The following is a 16,170-nucleotide window of genomic DNA, read 5'->3' as shown; positions in this document are numbered from 1 at the left end:
TGTTAGTTCTGGCCACCTCATTTCTTACCTGGAATATTGCAACTTGGATCTCATCACTTAAGTATATTCTCTACATAACTGTCATATGTTACTTCACGAGAATGTAATAAATGACTGACTGAATAATTAATTAAATAAATAATAAATAAAACATGTCTTTACATTTTTACATTCTGTTCAAAGTCCTCAATCTCCCTGTTGTCTACTGATAGTATGTAACTTGCTTTATAGGTCTTTAGAAGACCCTTTATAGTCAGTTAATTCATTCATTTCCAGTTTTGTAATTTTCTTTATTGATTTTGAAATTCTCATTGTTCCTGAAATGGCCCTGCTAGCTTTGCATATTTCTCCAACAGCAGGATTTTTATCTTTCTAAACATTTGAAATATCACTTTTCTGTGAAATATTTTCTAACTAGCCTGATTGTCTTAGTTAAAATTGCCTTTCTCTCTCTACAAATTTATATATAAGTTTAACTCTCATATAAAATTGATTACACTGAATTGGACTTATCTGTTAATATAAAACAGTGCCTTTACACTAGTTTCTGGGTTTCTTGACACCTTGATAGGTGTTTGCTTTTAAATCGATGATTTCAAAAACAAGCTGAGGGTAGTAAGCTGAAGATGCAGAGAGGAAGTGCAGAGGACAAACCTGAGGGAGCTCTCTACAGTTTCGTCCAGTACTATACCTTTACACCACACGATGAAACACAGAAACCGTGGACCATCAAACATTCCTTCATAAAATAAGCAATCTCATTTAAAAGCACAGGCATTTAAACATAGTTTATGACAGATTGTGAAGTGAGAGTTATTAATGCACAACCAAATTACTTTAGAGCAGGCAAAACAGTGGATGCTTATAATGGATTCTTCCACTCATATGTCATTTGAAAAACTCATATTTTCAAGAGGAGAAGGGAAAGTGGGATGGAGGGAAAATTAGGAATGGATTTCTCTTTTTAATCCCTAATTAATTCCATTGTATGGCTAGGGTATATATTATAGCGCATGGATATTGATTCATAACCCCATTTAATGTAATACGACACACATGTTTTTAAAAGCCATTTATTTCAGCTGCTTCCACAAGCAGCCTGAAATCCTATTAAGAAAGGGACCTCTGAAGAAATACATCTTACTTGTTGTTAAGGGCTTACAAATACAGATACCTGAGAGTAATCCTGCCTTTACAACAAATGTTATCTCTAATGCAATGTTATGCTGAATAGTCATAAGCTTTTTTACCTCCAATTCTACAGAAGATATATTAAAAGAAATGCGGTATACCTGTGTCTGTGATACTTTTGACTAAATACAAAATTGTGTATGAAGAGAAGAAAGATCATTATCTACAGTTATGCTCATTCATCCAGTAAATGTTTACTTGACACTCCTGTTAAGCCCGATAATGTTTCAGGCCCTTAGGAAAAAATGGTGACTATAAAGAGACAGAATTCTTACTCTCCCTGGGAGACAGATATTAAATAATAACAATGAAGATGCACTAGGAGGAAAATAAGAATTCTTTGAAGGCAAAAATAGATTTAGGTGTCATAGGCCTGAAGCTATTGTATTAATAATTTGACAGCCGTTTTAAGAAAAAAAAAATACCAAGCACAGGTACAAATAAAACCTAAGGTAAAGGAAATGAGAAGGCATGCCAGGAAGTGAGGGATCTCAAATCTTACGTTTCATCCACATCACTACCCACCACTGTTTGAGTGTTTCATTGAGGCCCTCCATATCGGATTCAACCAACCACATAGAAAATACAATTGACCCTTGAAAAGCACAGGTTTGAGCTGGACAGATTCATTTATACTTGGATTTTCTTCGACTTCTGCCACCCCTGAGACAGCAAGACAAACTCCTCTTCTTCCTTCTCCTCCTTAGCCTACTTAACCTGAGGCATGATGAGGATGAAGAACTTTATGATAAACCAATAGTCCACCTAATGAATAGTAAATGTATTTTTCCTTCCTTATGATTTTATTAATCACATTTTTCCAGCTTTCTTTATTGTAAGAATATCATATTTAATATATATAATGTACAAAATATGTGTTAATTAACTGCTTATTTTATTACTAAGTCTGTCAGACAACAGTAAGATATTAGTAGTTACATTTTGGGGGAGATAAAAGTTGTATTCAATTTCTGACTGGGCCCCTAAATTCTGCCTTGTTCAAGGGTCAATTGTCTTCTGAAAATACAGTAATAATATTAATAATACAATACAAATTATACAAACTTTAAAATATAGGATAGCAACTATTTACACATCATTTACGTTGCATTATATATTATAAGCAATATAGAATTTATTTAAAGTATATGGGAGAATGTGTGCAGGTTGTATGCAAATACTATGCCATTTTATATTAGGAACTTGAGTGTCCACATTCTTGTATCTGTAGGTGTTGGAGAAGAGATGTACAGGAACCAAACCCATGTGGATACCAAGGGACAACTGTATGTAACAAAGCAACTTGAATTAGAGAGTGTCACCATATGGTAACAGGGACAGTATCAGGAAAAGTATCCCTGAGAAGGTGATTCATGATCTGAAACAAAAGACATATATTATATCTAGTAGTTTACTAGACAGCTAGACAGCCTGAAAGAGAGAGAAGGGTTGAACATTCAAGAACATGCAGCTCAAACAAAGACACTATGATATTTGAGATCATAGTATTTTCTGATAACTAATTATTGGACAATTTGATCATGCCACAGAGAGTAGAGGAATGGTGCTGCCCAGGAAGCTGGCATGCAGACAGTGGCCAAAACATGGCATCCTAAATTATGGCATCATTTCTAACTCTTCACTCTACACTTAATAATGTTTGTTTAAAACATAACTGGTTTAGGCGTAAGCAGACAAGGTGGTTCACACTTGTAATTCCAGCACTTTGAGAGGCCAAGACAAGAAGATTTGTTGAGCCCAGGAGTTTGAGACCAGCCTGGGAAACATAGGGAGACCATATCTCTACAAAAAAAATTAAAAATTATCAGGTTGTGGTGGTACCCGCCTCTATTCCCAGCTATTCAGGGGACTGAGGTGGGAGGATCACTTAAGCTTTTGAAGTCCAGGCTGTAGTGAGTCATGTTCCTGCCACTGCACTCCACCCTGGGCAAAAAAAGAAGAAAAAAAAAGTGGTTTAAGTCTCTACTTATCTATGTCCCTTTCTTTAATCTCCAGGTAAGTAGACATTTTGAATTGTATTTTTTCTTTTTATTGAGACGGAGTTTTTGCTCTGTCGCCCAGGCCGGAGTGCAGTCGCGCTATCTCAGCTCACTGCAACCTCCACCTCCCGGGTTCAGGTGTTTCCCCTGCCTTAGCTCCCCTGCTTCCCCCACCACCCCCGCCTCGAGTAACTGGGATTACAAGCGCCTGCCACTATGCCTGACTATTGAATTGCATTTTTCTTTTTTTTCTTTTATTCTTATTTTCATTTAAGTGATTACGTGTGTGTCTGTGTGTGTGTGTGTGTGTGCACCTTTTATACAAATTTGGCTTGTACTGTTTGAAGAATATTTTGTCTTGATATCAGTGGTTTTTATGCTCATATTTTCCGATCATTTTCTGACTTCGTAAAGTGTCATTTATTTCATTCCGTATATTTCAGAAAAGTAAACTTCATCTTCCTGATAGAATGAAGCATTATGTCTTATCCATTTAATTCCTTAACTATTACTGTTTGAAAAAATAGGCATAGATTTAGTTTCTCCCTATAGTAGTGAATTTAAAGTTAAATGATTTTGTTTTCATACTTCCAGGAAATATCCTCTAACTGTAATAGTTATCAGGATTATTTAAACTGCACAGTTTTTTTTTAACTAAACTCTTAAATATGAGCTTTTTTATTTTTTATTTTTTGGCTTTATTATTATTATTTCACTCCCAGGCTGGAGTGCAGTGGCACGATCTTGGCTCACTGCAACCTAAGTCTCCCAGGCTCAAGCCATCCTCCCACCTCAGCCTCTCCAGTAGCTGGGATTACAGGTGTATGCAACCATGCCTGGCTAATTTTTCTATTTATGGTAGAGACAGGGCTTTGTCATGTTGCCCGGGTTTGTCTGGAACTGCTAGACTCCAGCGATACGCCCACCTTGGCCTCCCAAAGTGCTGGGATTACAGATGTGAGCCACCACACCTTGCCCAAATATGAGAATTCATAGCTTCCAAACTCTAATAAAAGTGTTTTGATGAGGTTCAATGAAACTAAACCATTCATTTATTTAATATTAGTGAAAAGTTACACATTTTCTTTTTATTATATTATATTGAATTGAATACATATACTCTAAAAAATTATTGTGTTTTATGACAATATTTTTTTAAATGCTTGCAGTTATAATTTTAAGATTTCATTAAATGTAAAAGGCACCCATATTTTAGAGATGCTAGAACGTGAAAATAATGTAGCATATGGTGGATGTAATAGTATACTATTGGTTTCTGGGATATAAAAAGCAATGCCTCATATTTTTGATATGTGCATGGCAACATCCTAGATCCAAATTGAGCCACTAATTGTCCTCAAAGTCAGAGATTACAATGAAGAGATTTAAAATAAACCAAAAATGCAAATTCATTTAAAACACATTTTTAAAAAAGCTAACAAATTTATGTACTCTATATGTATATGACCAATAACTAAATACATCATAATCAACAGCAAAAACTGAAGAGGTAAAGGACGTTTGGTGGGAATGGTCAGGGAACGTATGAAACAGATCTTAGAAATTATGTCAAATATTCACGTCCAGCAGGAGATGGCCCAACACTGAATGAAAACCGGTATGAACAGTGGTGACAACAAACAAACAGGGTAGAGTAGTAGGCAAAATAGAGATGTGTTTGGGTTAGAGATGTAGATGGGGATCAGGTTCCTAGGGAGCATGGAGATGGTACGTTTAAGAAACTACCACTTATTAAAGAGAAGGTCCATCCTTTGAAAGTGGGCATAGCATCCTTACTGTCTCTTCATTGGACAATCATGAACAATCCAGGCAATTTCCAGGCCTTAAGTAGAAGCTATCATTAGTTGTAGTCTGTCCTGAGAGAATCAGAGGTGGTTTGGCCACACAGAAACCATTTGCAAAGAACCTGTTCCTTATTTTAGCTATGCAAAGAGCCCATTTGATGGCCAAGAGATGGCACAAATGGCACTGTTCTTTTACTCACTTCTCAGGACTTGTCATTGCTTAATAGGAAGATCCACCTTAGATATAAGTGATAAAAAAAGCCTAGGGAATATTGCAATCAAATATACTATTAATACAAATAACATCCAGAGGATAAAGGGGGGATAACTAAATAAAGGCAGCAAAATATCTCTGACGATGACAAATTCACCTAAGAAAAATGTGACACAGGAAATGTATCAGCCAAATATACACCAGTTTTTATTATCTTAATATTTCAAAAAAAATAAAGAAAATCGGAAAACAGGAGGAAATTCCACAAGCATACAGAAAATATGGCCAGATAACATAGATAACATAAGACTGTGGCTAAAGAAATGTTGAACCTGGTAGAACTGGTTAAATTTTGAAAGAAATAGAAGAAAATACAAAGTAATTGAAAAGTGAAGGCTAAGCTACAAAGAACAAAATGATAAATAGATGCTAAAAATGTGCAAAAAAGAATGTAAGCTTTATAATAAAAATTATGATCAGAATGAATCACAAAAAGATAAAAACAAATTTTTAAAAGCAATCGCTATATAAGACTTCAGTGAAGCAGCAACATATTCATATTAAAATCCCTGCAAAAGATAACCAAAACTAAATATTCAAAACAACAATTCAAAAAGTACTTTATAAAATAATAGAGAACATCAGTGTACATACTTAAAAAATAAAATACATTGAATTCCAGGAAAAATTAACCCAGAATTAAAATATTTTAGTAAACTGGTTGGATTTTAAATAAAAAGAAAAAAAATCCTTTGGTGGTCTAAGTAAAAGATCAATTTACTTTAAGAAGAATAACTACACATTTGGTTGTCCTGAGCCTTTGCTAATTTATACTTTGAGTGCTATCTGATATTTTTTCTTATTTTTTTTCTCTCGAAAGAGTTTCCCCTTGGAAATAAATTGTAAAATAACATTCTCACAGAGAATATGTGAGAAATTGTATAACATTTATCACAACTTTTAATGTCTTTAGAGAGTATAAATCTAGTTCTAAGAAGTCTACTAAAAGAGTGGGCCAAGTGTTTTATATTCAGTAAAGCTCTTCTAGTATGACGCTTACAAACATCTCATTTTGAAGTTCCAGGAAGTCAGAGAATACATTTATTATAATGACTTCCTGATTGGTTTCCAAGATTCTGATCAGCAACATGTGGCCTGCAAGCTAATTCAGGTCTCTTGTCTCTTATTGTACATAGTTTTATTGGAATATACATTTACACATTGTCTATGGTTTCCTTTGCAATACAACACCAGAGTTAAATACTTACATCAGATATTAGATGGTTGATAAAGCCTAAAATATTTACTATCTAAACTTTACCAAAAAAAAAAAATTGCCAGCTCCTACAGAATAGGACAAGTATTCTACAGTATTCTATACTAACAGTTTCACACTAGCATTTGGGAATCCTTGAAGTGAGTTGAAAGTAATCTTTTAAAATATTATGTTAATCAAATAAATGTATTATTCATAATCTTGAATAATCAGAATGTTAACTAACAAGCCATACAGAAATTTTACTTTATTATCATGTAAGGTCATGCACAATATAGTAATATTTTCTCTTTTTAATTTGGTATACTGAAACTCATTTAATTGTGTTAAAACATTGAAATGCATATTTTACCACAATCTGATACAATGGAAGATTCCTTAAAGTTAAGCCTCTTTCCAAAGGTTATAAATTGGCTGAGCAGCTGCTGCCAAATGATGAAAAGCAATTTTTGTTTGCACTCCCACCAATTGCAAGACCAAAAACAAAGCTTCAAAAATCAAAATCAAAACAAAGCCAAACAAAAATAAAGCTTCAGCAGCAGCCTTCTTATCATCTGCTGGCTCAGGAGTAGAAAATAGGTTTTAGTAAATATCTCTCATCTAAACTACTTTATGCTAATACCAGCCTGCTGAATCAGCTTCAAGAGTACATGTTTTATATAATCCTTAAGTTTTATGTTTCAGCAATAGTGTATGAATAGTAACTTAACTTTCCAAAATAAGTATCTTGAGCATATCAAAGTGCTATGTTTTCTTACTATTTTTCTTTTATGTTTGTAATATAACTACATAAAACTAGGTGACACCTCTGCATTAGTCTGTTCTCATGCTCCTAATAAATACATACCTGAGATTGGGTAATTTATAAAGTAGAGAGGTTTAATGGATTCACAGTTCCACATGGCTGGAGAAGCCTCACAATCATGGTGGAAGGTGAAGGAGAATCAAAGGCATGCCTTACATGGTGGCAGGCAAGACAGCATGTGCAGGACTACTCTTCTTTATAAAACCATCAGAGCTCATGAAACGTATTCACTATCATGAGAACGGCATGAGAAAAATCTGTCCTTGTGATTCAATTACCTCACAACAGGTTCCTCCCACAACATATGGAGATTATGGGAGCTACAATTCAAGAAGAGGTTTGGGTAGGAACACAGCCAAACCATATCAACCTCCTATTCAAAACTGGGTCACCATTTTAAAGTAGTCTTCTACATTTGATTGTAATACAGGGAACACAGAAAGTGTCAGTATCATGCCTTGGAATAACAAACTTTGAGCCATCAGATGAGAGGCAAAGAGAGCCAAAGTTTTTAATTTAATAAGATAATTTTAAACTTCTTCAAAAACTTAGAATCTCTAGATAAAACCTAGAAAAAATTGTTTTCCCTAATTCCCATCATTATGAGCTTTAGTTTTTCTTTATGGTGGCCTTTGTTTTTAATAAACATGTATGTGGCTACTTGTATTGTGGAATTATTATTCAACTTATAAGTATTTTATATATAAAAATTAAGAATATATTTCTATTAGTTTTTGAGTCTATCTTACAAACAAATTATACTATTCTGTTTGGAAATGTAAATAATTCTTTAAGTTAATTAAATTTTGTTATGTATTAAACTATATTAAATAGTTAAGGACATATATTGTTTGTCTAAAAAGTAAATTTTCCAAAATATGACTTCTCTAAATTGGATATATTAGATTATAAATGAGAAAAATATTTTTCTTTAAATTTTCAATATTGTTTCATACATAAATTAGAAATTAAAAAGGTAAATTAGAATTAAGAAACTAATCAACTAGACATTCTAGCATGCCAAAATATTTTTTAAAAATCATCCTCAGTTAAAAAAATACGTAACATGAATGTCCTCCTTAGAATATCTCCAAAACATCTCCTTGACAGCACAATCCAACTCTTTTGAGATCATGTGAAACTCTTACCTAATATTTTGTGTGTAATAGCCACATTTCATAGAATATAACTCTCTCAAGATAACATCTTAAGCCAGATTAGAAAAATATATAATTCCATTCCCAAAACTCAATATGAGTTGCATAACAAAATAAATGTTATATATAAAATGTAACGTAAAAATTGGAATCATGTGCATTGAAAAACATCTTTTAAGTATCAATAGATATCCTCTCAGCTGCTGAGCTGACAATATTAACTTACTACTAGCCACAATATTGCTAACTACAATTTTAGCACTTTGATTATCAAGAAGCAATATTTTCAGTGATCAACAAAAATTTCCCCATTTTATCGTACTATGATAGTTTATTATTTATACCTAAGTATGTCCTGTGGTTTAATCAAGTTTTAAGAAATTGTCAGATGGCATTGGGTTAATAGGCAATACACTACAATAGGGTCTTATTAGAAATAATGGGACATACATTCTCAGTTATTCTTTTAATGTAGGACATGGAATTTCAGGAACAGATCATTTGAGTTTAAATGAAAGAGGCTGTGTTCATTTCTTTCATCATTTATACCTAATTACAAGCATTCTCATGGTAAAGACATTTTTTTTTCATAAGAGTAATATTATACTTTCCAAGATAATTGGGTTTTCCATGCTAAGCAAATTTGAATTTATTTTCACAGTTGATTGAGGTTGCTTATTAAAAAAAATTGGTCAAGGAGTGAATTCTAGAGACACAAGGGTAATTATAACATTCAGCCCCTTTAAAAGGCTGTAAATGAGGTTGGCAGCATAGTCCAAGTCTCTAGAGTTCAAGTGATGTTCTTACCTAATTCCTGGGTAACTTCCTTTAAGGTCATGTTCTGTGTTAACCTGAGAAAACTGTTATTGTTAATTAATAAGAAAGACATAGTACTGAAACTGGTTTCTCAAATTATAGACAGATATAAATTTGTTTAAAGTAAAATGAGTGAGAATGGAGTATCATACAGTTACATGGAGGATGCGAACCACTTTGACAGAGAAAAGCCGTCAATTTCTAGACCATGTTTAAAGATTTTAAAAAGGTGTTTCTAAACCCAGTACTCTATAACTAGCTTACTTTGTAATTTCTTAATGAGTATACTTCTCAGCCAAGGTATGATGTGCTACGTTTTCACACAGCCCAATCATGTATTGTACCTATCAAAATACAGCTTTGTTTAGATTTTACCTGAACTCCACCCTTTCCCTTAATACCATAATAAGGTGTTATCTTTATTTGTGAAGTAGAAGACATTCTAGATTAATGTCAAAGAGTTTTAGAAGATGAAATTCTGTGATATCTTTACTGATTATTTCGCCACTTGATTGAGCTCAACTATATTTAAATTTGATTATTTTCTGCATTTTTACATGCTTTTCTGAAAATATTACAGTGTTTGCCAATATTTAAATTACACTAAATTGAATTATTCATATTTGGTAAGTTAATTGGCTTTAGAATAAGATATATTTATAGTCATTCTAAGAGTTCTCTGTAATGAATTTAACAAGTTATCTTAGCAAAGGTCATTTAACATTTATTGAACATATGGAAGGCACAGCTTTCCATATTTCACCTACATTTAAGAGACTGATTATTTTCAACAAATAAATAAATTTTAATTTGTGAATATAGATGCCATCTGATGAAAAATGAAGATGAAGTTCTATGAATAATTTTAATGTTGTTCTTTGAAATAACAAAGTAATAGTAGTTTAAGAATTAAAGAAAACAACACATTTAAATGCAAATTACTATTAAATCATGGAACTTACCTACAGCAGAAAAACTGGCACACAGATATACAGCATTCTCATTATAATTCATTTACTTACCCTGAATAACTTACAACTAAGTTTTAATTCTTAATATAAATGTTTTCAGATAAACTAACATTTTTTTGTCTTGCATGGTGCAAAGAACTAGTAAGATTATTGCCATAATAAATTATAATTTATGTTCAATTGTATTTACTGTAATCACCAATTGTTTAGTTTTAAAGTGACTTTTTATTCAAAAATAATATTATTACCTAATAATGACTAGAAAACCATAGAGTACTGCCTGTATTGTTTTCAATAGAGAAATACTATTAATATGAAAATTGCTAAAATATGAGATAAAATTATTATTAGTACATATTTTACATAACTTTGAGAGATACCTGAAAGGCTGTGATTTTATGCTGTTATGGAAATTGCAGTGTCCCAAAGCCTTAATCTGTTATAGTCACAAGAGTTGACCTGGTACTGCTCCTGTCACAGGTTGACTCAAGTAGAAGAGTCTGGTCTGCCAGCTCTTTGCTTGTTAGAATTGGAAGATATCAGAGGATGAATGGTGAATTCTTCATTCATCAAATGTGTCTCCATCCCTGTATATAAAACGTGAGGGTGCATTTTAATGTACTCTCTAAAGTGTACTCTAAACTGTAGACGTATTTTATAACATGCTAGGAGCCTAGAAGGGAATATAGTTGCTGAAGTGAGAATTTTGTTGTAGAAAATTATGCTTAGTACTCTGTATTGCAATTTCCATCAACCTTAGGGAAAGAAGTAAATTGCACTTAAGCCTCTTGAGTGATTCAGTATTAATCTTACAACAACATGATCCTCCTAAGAGAGAAAGGAACACGCAAATTATGAAATAAAAGACTTTTCTCTCTTTCCTTTAAAATTATGCTCAAAGCATTTTTATTAAAAGTAGAAAAACATTAATAGGCATCATTGTAAAAATATGTTATGCCAAATGCCTGAACTTTTATTCAGATTATTCTGTGGATCATGGCTCATTTTTTTTCTAAGATTTTGGCTTGATTCTTGTTTCAAAATAAGTCTGTACAAGACAAAGTTCTTATTCAAACACATAGCTTAGTAAGGGTCATCATTTCCTTTTTCAGTTGAATCACAATTATCATGCGGCTCTTCAGAGAGGATTGTGTCTAGCACATTACTTTCCTAGAATAAGACAACCTTATAATATCACTTAACCATCAGTTAGATCTGTAACAGAGTCTGATAGGGCATTAATGGCTTTAGATATTTTACTTAGATACCTTGTATGTACAAGAACTTTAAAAATTTTTCTAGTACAAGTTACATTAGAAAATCATAAAAGATTTTTATATCTAAACACATTTTTTAAAAATATTAAGACTTATGGTAAGAAAAAGATATGATTGAAATTTCTATTCTTGGTTAATATTTTGAATTGGACATAACCTACTTCCTTTAGAATTTAATACAAATGATATCCTCATGCAATGTGCTTAGAATAATGCATTTAATATAGTTAGTGGTAACTCTGAAAAAATGAAGATGACTAAAAATTTAAAGAGGAATAATGGAAGTTTCAAGGTGAATGAATCATGAGCTGGGAGGTTGTTATGCCCCAACTCTGTGGGAAAATAAGCTCCTGTGCTTGAGTTTCTCCCAGATCTTATTCCACATAACTCTCCATCTGGCTATGTGACACAGTGGTGGACCTAGAAAAGGAAATATATGATATTTTAAAAATTAAGTTAAAAAGAAAATATTAAAATGTCACTGCTATTAAGATAAGAAGGAGGTTGGCATAAAGAATTATAAATAGGTGAGTACATGCATATGCTTTCCTACATGTATATAAGCAGTTACTAACTTCTTAGAAGTGAAACTGAAAAATGTTTGTTTGAAGTGACATCAGCAACATGGCACATGATAAGTTCCAGCCATCATCCTCTTGAAGAAACACTAATGAAGCACTCTCAAAATACCTGTTTGTGAACTCCAGAATCCAGTTTAAAAGTTATAACACTTCAGGCAAGCACAAAATCCAGAAAAATGACTTTGTAAACTCATATAAATAACACTTTAATTTTATTTATGTTAGTCCCTGCTTTAAACTGACACAGCTTAGCACCCTCTGAGATCCAGGCTTGGGATTTCTCTCTTGGGAGAAAGAGTGAGGGCAGCATGCCTCTTATATCCCTCAGCATTTCAGGGCATTATCCACCAGTTCTACTTTTGTCTCACTTCACTCAGAACACTGAGGCAAGCAGCATATGGAAAATACCACGGGGCAGCTAAGAATGAAAGGAAGGGTCAGGGAACCTCAGCAGCCTGCACAGTGCTGCAGGATTGAGAGAAGGTGTACGACTCTAAGACTCCTACTTTAAGAAGGAAGAAAACTGTAGCTTGGATTTAGCCTTTCAGTATTCCGGTACACTTTCTTAAGGAAAAGGGGAAGGGAGATGAATCTGTTTGACTGAAAGAAGGTACACAATCCTGAGAGTTCTCCTTCAGGAGGAAAAAAACGTAAGTGAAGCTTGCACCTAATGTCTTGGCATTTCAGTCACTGCCTGAAGGAAAAGGATTAGCATCTCTCAGCAGCTGACAAAGCTCTGCAGGATAAGAGGAAGAAGACAGGCAACCCATAATCTTATCCTTCAGGAGGAAGAAAGAAAAGTAGAGCTTGTGCCCAGTGTCTCATAATTTTGGCACTCTCTCACAAAGTAAATGAAAAGGAGTTTTATGGTGATTCACATAGCTCTGTATGATTGGAAAAAAAGCACACAACCCAGACATTTTCACCCAGGAGCAAGGCTAAGCAGTGGAGTGTTTATGCAGTACCCAAGCCTATCAGTGTACTGCATTTGGGTAAAGACGAGGGCAGCGTGGCTCTCTGATAGTCGGAAAAGGCATATGACTATGAAACTTCTCTACCATGAGGGAGAGAGAGAAGTAGAACAGAACACTTATCTAAAGAAATAACATTCAAAACATCATAAAAATTGATACCAGGATTATTGAAGCTTTATTTATTTATTTATTTATTTATTTATTTGAAACAGGGTCCTGCTGTGTTGCCCAGGGTGGGGTACAGTCACACAATTACAATTCATTTCAGTCTCCACCTACTAGGCTCAAGTGCTCCTCCCACCTGAGCCTTCTGAGTAGCTAGAGTCACAGGCACACACTCCAACACTCAGCTAATCTTTCCATTTTTTGTAGGATGGGATTTTTACCATGTTGCCCAGGATGGTCTAACTCCTGGGCTCAAGTGACCTCCTGCCTTGGCCTCCCAAAGTGCTGAGATTACAGACGTGAAGCACTGCACCTGACTTTTTGAAGATTTAAGGACCCAGATAAGAAGAACCTAACAAAATACACATGGAGACATATTATAATCAGATCATCAAAAGTCAAAATGAAAAAGATAATTTTGAAAACATCAAGAGAAAAATGACTTATACTGTAGAAGAGAGCCTTTCTAAAGTAATCAATGATAGTATCAGCAGAAACCTTGTAGACCAGAAGAGAGTTGAATGATGTAGTCGAAGCACTAAATGAAAACATCTGCCAACCAAGATATTATATTTGGCAAAATTGTCCCTCAGAAATGAAGGAGAGATAAAAACTTTCCAAGATAAACAACAGCTAAAAAGAGCTCATCACCACTAGACCTGCTTTACAAGAAATGCTGAAGTGAATTATTCAATTAAAAAGGAAGGACAGCTAACAGCAAGTCAAAACATACTAAAGTATAAACTCACTAGTAAAGGTAAATATATCAATAAATTCAGAATAATGTAATACAGTAGTGGTGGTGTGTAAATTACTTAAAATTTTTAGAACAAAATTTATAAAACAAAAATTTGGGAATAACTATAAATACAAATATTTTCTAATGAATTCACTATGTTAAAAGATGCAAATTGTGACATCAATAACATGAAATGTGTTGAGGGAGACATAATAGTGTAGAGTTTTCATATGCAATTGAAGTCATCAGCTTAAAATAAGTCATCATAATAAGGTATTTAACATATGCCTCTTGATAACCACAACAAAAAGAATACAAAATACAAATAAACACACAAAAGGAGAAAGAAATCAAAGAATATCATTACAAAAACAAAACAAAACAAAACAAAGAAACATAAAGGAAGACAGGAGAAGAGGGGGGAAAGAATTTCAAAAAAGACAAAAAAAAATTAAAATGGCAATGGTAAGTCATTTAAAACAGACAAAATAGACTTTAAGCCAAAAATAGTCACAAGGGACAAAGAAGGACACTATATAATGATAAAAAGTTAATTTGTCAGGAAACTATAACAATTGTAAATACATATGTACCAAACATCAGAGCATCTAAATATATAAAGCAAATATTCACAGAATTAAAGAGAGAAACATAAAACAATACAAAAATAGTAAGAGACATCAGTAACCCACTTTAAAAAATAGAACATCCAGACAGAAAATAGGTAAACAATGATCTTGAACAACCTAATAGATCAAATAGACCCAAAAGATATATAAAGAATATTTCACCTGAAGTAGAATATGCATTCCTCTGAAGTGCATTGGAACAGTATCAAGTATAGATCACAAGATAAAACAAGTCATAACAAATTTTAAAAGATTGAAATAATACCACATATCATTCCCAACCAAAAAGGTATGAAATTAGAAATCAGTAATGAGAAGAAAATTGAAAATCTTATATATGTGGGGAAATTAAATAATACAACCCCCCAAAAATCAAGTGATCAAAGAAGTGAAAAAGAAAGTAAGACAATGTTTTGAAACAAATGAAAAGGAAAATACAACACATCAAAATGTATGAGATACAACAAAGCCTACTAAGAAGGATATTTACAGCAATAACACAAACATTTTAAAGATGACTTCACATAAAGGCTGGGCATGATGGCTGACACCTGTAATCCCAGCACTTTGGGAGGCTGAGGTGGTTGAATCACCTGAGGTCAGGAGTTTGAGACCAGCCTGGCCAATACGGCAAAACCCTGTCTCTACTAAAAATACAAAAATTAGCTGGGTGTGGTTGAAAGCACCTGTAATCCTGGCTAATCAGAAGGCTGAGGCAGGAGAATAGCTTGAACCTGGGAGAAGGAGGTTGCAGTGAGTGAGATCGCGCCACTGCACTCCAGCCTGGTGACAGGGTGAGACTCTGTCTCAAAAAAAAAAAAAAAAAAAAAAAATGACTCCTCATAAGCAACCTAACTTAACACCTCAAGGAACCAGGAAAAGAAGAGAAACTAAGCTCAAAGTTAGCAGAATGAAGAAACTAATAAAGATCAGAACACAAATACATGAAGTAGAGACTAGAAAAACAATACGGGAAAAAATAATGAAACCAAGAGTATGTTTTTTTGAAAAGATATTCAAAATGAACAAAACTTTAGCTGCACACACACACAAAATGGGAAAACTCACAAAAATAAATAAGTTCAGAAGTGGAAGAGTAGAAATTATAACCAATGCCACAGAAATGCAAAGGATCATAAGAGACTACTATGAACAATTTATACCAAGAAATTGTATAACCTAGAATAAATTGATACATTTATAGGTACATACAACACATCAAGACTGAATCATAAAGAAATAGATAAATTTGAAGGGATCAGTAATGGCTAACTGAATAAATCAGCTTTCAAAAACTTCTCAACAAACAAAAGCCCAAGACCAGATGGCATCACTAGTGAATTGGTTGAAGCATTTAAATAATTAACAACAATGCTTCTCAAATATTTTCAAAAATTTAAGAGAAGAGAATACTTTTAAACTCATTTTATGAGGCCAGCAGTATTCTGATACTATAGCCAAGAAAAAGACATTACAAGAAAAATTATAGTCTAATATCCCTGATGAGGATGCAAAACATCCTCATCAAAATACAAGCAAATCAAATTCAGCAGCACATTAAAAACATTAT

At 33.3% G+C, this 16,170-nt stretch overlaps 1 long non-coding RNA gene across 1 annotated transcript in view; it reads left to right on the top strand.

The window, feature by feature from the left end:
• LOC105489190 (uncharacterized) overlaps nucleotides 1–16,170 on the top strand; it is a 121,055-nt gene that overhangs the window by 86,706 nt on the left and 18,179 nt on the right. The window contains exon 5 of the long non-coding RNA XR_011609141.1: nucleotides 2,423–2,557. This is a non-coding gene — a long non-coding RNA (uncharacterized lncRNA). The remainder of the gene's footprint in view (nucleotides 1–2,422; nucleotides 2,558–16,170) is intronic.

This window comes from Macaca nemestrina, chromosome 1 (assembly GCF_043159975.1).
Source record: "Macaca nemestrina isolate mMacNem1 chromosome 1, mMacNem.hap1, whole genome shotgun sequence".
Lineage (NCBI taxonomy): Eukaryota > Metazoa > Chordata > Mammalia > Primates > Cercopithecidae > Macaca > Macaca nemestrina.
The sequence above is the reverse complement of the archived record's forward strand: the minus strand, read 5'-3'. Positions and strand labels throughout refer to the sequence as shown.